Below are 6,673 nucleotides of genomic sequence, written 5' to 3'. Positions count from 1 at the left end.
AATTTCAAGAAAAATAAAGCATAAATTCAAACCATAATAAAAAAATTCAAAGAAAAACACCCTTAATCAAATACAAGAAAAGTCATCACGGTAACTCTTGCTCATTTTTTTTGGTGATTCACCGTTCCTCGCATCTTGTTCCCAATATAACAAAAGGGTATGTTTGATGTGTCGTTCTCAACGTGATTTAGACAAAAATTTTGTTGAGAACGGCGATTTCTAACAAATGTTGGACGCGGTGGATGACGTTCGGCTCTTCCACTGCGTCCTTATAACAGCGGGTTTTTCGTTCCACCCTCCCCCCTGTTACAAAAGCATCAGAGATGAGAGGAACACAAGTTCCTCGATGAGCATGCCAAAATGCTCTTCGGTCTTTAGCACCGCCCACTCCCTCTTTTATTCTCTCTCTCTCGACCGAACTCTCCTCTCCCACCTCCCTTCTCCCTTCTCCCTTCTCCGGTGACAGCCACCGTCAGACATATGCTCCCGGAAGCAAGGGAGTTGTCCCATTGCTTGCCATTTAACCATCAGTTTCATTCACCATACCCAATAAAGGCTTCATAGCTCTACCCCCACCTTTTTCTTTTTTCTCACTTTGCGCCCACCCAAGAGTTCAGAGGAAACGGTATGTCTTCATCATGTTCAGATCTCTTTTTCTCTTTTCTTTGTTTGGTTTTGTTTCAGTTGGTGGTCTCAATTTAGTGTCTATGATATGAAGACATTTTTCTCTGTTTCTGTTATGCTTTTGTTTTATATCATGCAATCCCATGCATTGATATGGATGAGTGGTGTTGTTAATCAGCATCACTGAAATGAGATACTTCCCAAGTCATGGAGGGAACAATGAGGAGAGATATTGCCTAGGATTTTGAGATAGGTAAAGGACAAAATGATGATACTATTGTTGAAAAAAAAAAAACTGGCTTTCCCACAAGTGTGAATCGATGAAGGCAATACAACGATGATAGTGGAAGAAAGGTAAACCAACAGCAAAAACAAAAACAACACACAAAGATTTACGTGGTTCCCTCTCAAACTAAGGTACGTCCACGACGACCGATAGGTCAGCACCTTCCACTATTTTCAAACAGAGTTAACAAAGTGGCCAAAGGATATAAGCCCTTACAAACACATGAAGGTGTAACGAAATAAACAAAGAGGATATATCTCACTGAAGAACAAAGAACGAATGCTCTGAAGAACCAGCCTCACGAAGCTGTTCTGAAAGAAGTGTAACATCATTTCTTGCCTTTGTTCACAACACACCCTTTCGGTGCCCTAAAAGTGTTTCTCACACTTTCTTCCTGCCTTTTCAGCTATCCTTTTCTCTCTCTCATCCATCCCTTAAATAGAAGACGAGACCCATATTTAATGCGGAAGACTAAACGTCTTGCATAACTTACTATGCATTTGAGTTGCCTTATCACAAATCGCTATCCAACGAATACTACAAATCGTTATCCAGCGAGTACTGAAATAAATCGCTATCCAGCGAATACTACAAATCGCTATCCAACGAGTACTACAAATCGCTATCCAATGAGTACTGAAACAAATCACTATCCAGCGAATACTGCAAATCGCTATTCAGCGAGTACTACAAATCTCTATCCAGCGAGTACTGAAACAAATTGCTATGTAGCTTAAAGCATTAACCACAAATCGCCATCGACAAATCGCTGATCCTCAAAACTCTGAACAGCTGAATCATCATTCAGCTGTGAGGACTTCTACAAATCGCTATCCAGTGAATACTCCAAAACGTCCTCAAGAAGATCAAGCATCGTGCTTGAAAATTCTGCCACGATAATGAATATGCATCGAACTACTGATGATGCCATAAATGAGCAGTTATTAGACGATCCATTTCCAAGATAGATGGATGCCATAAGAAGAAAAACCCAACAATTCTCCCCCTTCCCAACTTATGAGGAGGCTTCTACCATTCCTGTCAGTAATCGACACTTCTCAAGCTTGTCCTTGGGCAATGCCTTAGTCAACATATCTGATGTATTATCATCAGTGTAAACTTTCTCAAGTTGCAGCAATTTGTCATTCAAGACATCTTAAATCTAATGGTATCGAACATCAATATGTTTTGATCTTAAATGAAATGAAGAATTCTTACTCAAGTGAATTGCACTCTGGCTATCACAGTGAAGAACATACCTTTCTTGCTTCAAGCCCAACTCTTGCAAGAATTTTTTCAACCACAATAATTTCTTACTTGCTTCTGTAATGGTGATGAACTTAGCTTCTGTGGTGGAAAGAGCTACACATTTCTGTAATTTTGACTGTCATGCAATTGCTCTCCCTTCAAAAGTAATCAAATACCCAGAAGTAGATTTTCTACTATTGACATCACCAGCCATATCAGAATCTGTGAAACCATCAAGAATAGGTTCACCATTTCCAAAACACAGACTCCTCTTTGAAGTGCTCTGGAGAATTTTCTGCATCTCGATTTCTTCTTTATCATTTGCAGGACATTGACTTGGGCTAAGTTTGAAATGCCCTGCAAGAGGACAACTAACAGGCTTTGCTTTATCCATGTTGAATCTCTCAAGAACCTTTTTGATATAATTCTCTTGAGATAACTAGATCAACCCATATGATCTGTCACGAATGAATCTCATCCCAAGAATCTGCTTTGCTAGACCTAAATCCTTCATGGCAAAGGTCTTACTCAGCTCCAACTTTAGCTTTCTTATTCTGCTGATGTCTTGGCCTACAATCAACATATCATCCACATAAAGCAAGAGAATGGTAAAATTTTTATCTAAAAATTTCTTCACAAACACACAATAGTCTGTGGAGGTTCTTGAATATCCATGCTCAGTCATAAATGAATCAAACTTCTTATACCACTGCCTTGGTGCTTGCTTCAATCTATACAAGCTCTTTTTCAGCTTGCAAACAAGGTGTTCTTTGCCCTTGTCAATGAAGCCTTCAGGTTGCTCCATATAAATTTCTTCTTTTATGTCACCATGCAGAAATGCAGTCTTTACATCAAGCTGCTCAACTTCTAAGTTCATTGCTGCTGCTATACCAAGCACAGTTCGGATGGGGGACATCTTCACAACTGGTGAGAAGATCTCATCAAAGTCAACTCCCTTTTTCTGACCAAAACCTTTCACGACAAGCCATGCCTTAAATCTAGGTTGAGAGACATTCCCATCAGTCTTTTGCCTGAAGACCCACTTGTTCTTCAACACCTTCTTCCCTTTAGGTGGCTTTACTATATCAAAGGTGTGATTCTCATGCAATGAATTCATTTCCTCTTTCATTGCCTTGAGCCACTCAAACTTGTTTTCATTCTTCAAAACTTCTTCAAAAGTTTCTGGCTCTCCTTGATCTATAATCATTACATACTCATTTGATGAGTATTTTTTGGATGGTTGTTTTTCTCTAGTGGACCTCCTTACTGGAGTCTGAGAAAGTGGCTCTTAGGGTATTGGCTCCCCCTTAATTTCTATCTCAGCACTTCTTTCCTCTGCATCATTATGAGAAGGTGACATCTCCTCCACGAAATCATGAACAGTTGGTGCATCAAGGGGATCTAAGTCAACAAGATTACCTTTACTGGACTCTGATGGCTTAGACTTACCAATGTCTTCAATGGTTTGATCTTTCAAGAAGACAACATCTCGACTTCTGACCACCTTCTTATCAACGGGGTCATACAGTCTGTAGCCAAATTCTTCATGGCCATAGCCAAGAAATATACAATGCTTGGCCTTTGGATCAAGCTTAAACCTCTCTTCCTTTGGAACATGAACAAAAGTTCTACATCCGAACACTCTTAAGTGATCATAGGAAGCTTCTTTTCTAGTCCAAACTTTCTCTGAAACATCTCTCTTCAAGGGAATAGAAGGAGACAAGTTGATAAGATCAACTGTTGTCCTCATTGCCTCACCCCAGAAAGATCTTGGCAATTTAGAGTGTGACAACAAACATTTGACTCTCTCAAGAATGGTGTGATTCATTCTCTCAACAACCCCATTTTGTTGAGACGTCATCCTCATAGTCCTTTCATGCTTGATGCCATGATTAATGCAATACTGATCAAATGGCCTAATGTATTCACCACCATTATCCGAGCGAACATTTTTCAATTGTCTGTCAGATTCTCTTTCAGCCATGGCCTGAAAATGCTTGAATATATCTAAAACTTGGTCTTTAGTTCTCAGTGTAAAAGCTCAGACTTTCCTAGATTGATCATCTATGAAAGTCACAAAATACAATGCACCACCAAGTGTCTTGACCTTCAAAGGTCTACACACATCAAAATATACAAGATCTAGAAGATGAGATTTTCTAGATGCAATGCTTCTATGAAAAAAAACTTTATTCTGTTTACCATGGAAGCAATGAACACACGGTTCCAAAGATGTACCTTTTGCCCCTGCTAGAAGCTCTTTCTTAACCAAGACTTGTAGCCTCTTATGCCATAACTCTATAGACGAGTCATTCTCCATAGCATTCACAACACCCTTGCAGATTTTCGCTTGCAAAGTGTAGAGGGAGCAGGTCTTCGTTCCTCTTGCTACCACCAAGGAACCTTTGGTTAGCTTCCACCTTTCGTCACTGAAGGTGTTGTTGTAGCTTTCGTCATCCAACTTTCTGGCAGAGATCAGATTCGGTCGGATGTCTGGTATATGCCTAACATCTTTGAGCAAAAATTTGCAGCCAACACTTGTTTCCAAGCAAATATCGCATATGCCAACAATCTTTGACACATCTTCATTTCCCATTCGGACATTCTCGAAATCACCTTATAAATAGGAAGTGAAGAAATCAGCCTGCGAGGTAACATGAAATGAAGCTTCAGAATCAATTACCCAATCAAACTCTTGACCGATCAAATTGATGCTAGTACCATTACAGATAATCATGAGCTCTTCATCTGTGACTGCGGTTGTGGAACTTTGTTTTTCTTTTGAGCTTTTCTCTTTGTTCTGCTCCTTGAACTTGAGTTTTCTACACTCCTGCTTCATGTGCCCTTTCTTGTGGTAATAATAACACTCGACGTCTTTCTTTGATCTCGAGTGTGAGTGACCTCTGGATTTGTCAAGATAGTGCAGAGTCTTGCTCTTACTCCTTCTTCTCCTCCGATTTTTAATCATAAATGCCTTAGAGAGGGAAGAACCTGATGATTTTCTCCTAGTTTCTTCATTTAGCAGACTGCTGATAACTTGGCTCATCGTTATTGTTCCATCATGTGCAGAGTTACTAACTGTGACCACTAAGGTTTTCTAACTCTTAGAAAGGAAACTAAGAAGCAACAAGGCTTGCAACTCATCATCAAAAGTGATTTTCATTATAGCCAACTGATTTATAATGCTTTTGATCTCATTTAGACTCTCTGCAATAGAGCTGCCCTTTTTATATTTGAGGTTCACAAGATTTTGAAATAGAAAGGCCTTATTCATTGTTGTTTTTCTATCATAAAGACTTTCTAGTTTGGTCCAAAGACCACGCGCAGAAGTTTTTGTGGATACATGATGAAAAACACTATCATCGATCCATTAGCGAATGAAACCGACAACTTTTCTGTCTAGCTTTCTCCATTTGTCATCTTTTATCTCTTCTGGTTTGCCGCTATCACCATCTATAGGTTCATCCAAATCTTTACAAACTAAGAGGTCTTCCATTTTTGTTTTTTAGGTCATGCAGTTTGTGCCATTCAAATTGATCATACGACCGACGTTGTTCTCTATGACTTTACACACAAATATAATGAACTGAGACTAGAGGAATCAAGGCTTTGATACCAGATGTTGAAAAAAAAAACTGGCTTTCCCACAAGTGTGAATCGATGGAGGCAATACAACGATGACAATGGAAGAAAGGTAAACCAACAACGGAAACAAAAATAGCAAACAAAGATTTACGTGGTTTCCTCTCAAACTGAGGTACGTCCACGACAACTGATAGGTCAACACCTTCCACTATTTTCAAATAGAGTTTACAAAGTGGCCAAATGACATAAGCCCTTACAAACACACGAAGGTGTAACGAAATAAACAAAGAGAATATACCTCACTGAAGAATAAAGAATGAACGTTCTGAAGAACCAGCCTTACAAAGTTGTCCTGAAAGAAGTATAACAATACTTCTTGCCTTTGTTCACAACACACCCTTTCGGTGCCCTAAAAGTGTTTCTCACACTTTCTTCTTGCCTTTTTCAGCTCTTCTTTTCTCTCTCTCATCCATCCCTTAAATAGAGGACGAGACCCACATTTAATACGAGAGATTAAACGTCTTGCACAACTTACTATGCGCCTGAGTTGCCTTATCACAAATTGCTATCCAGTGAGTACTACAAATCACTATCCAACGAGTACTGAAACAAATCGCTATCCAGCAAATATTACAAATCGCTATTTAGCGAGTACTACAAATCGTTATCCAGCGAGTACTGAAACAAATCGCTATCTAGTGAATACTGCAAATCGCTATTCAACGAGTACTACAAATCGCTATCCAGCGAGTACTGAAACAAATTGCTATGCAGCTTAAAGCACTAACCACAAATCGCCATCGACAAATCGTTGATCCTCAAAACTCTGAACAACTGAATCGTCATTCAGCTGTGAGGACTTCTACAAATAGCTATCCAGTGAATACTCCAAAATGTCCTCGAGAAGATCAAGCATCGTGCTTGAGAATT

This window comes from Nuphar pumila, chromosome 5 (assembly GCF_984573655.1).
Source record: "Nuphar pumila chromosome 5, dmNupPumi1.hap1.1, whole genome shotgun sequence".
Classification (NCBI taxonomy): Eukaryota; Viridiplantae; Streptophyta; class Magnoliopsida; order Nymphaeales; family Nymphaeaceae; genus Nuphar; species Nuphar pumila.
This window is presented reverse-complemented; position numbering follows the sequence as displayed.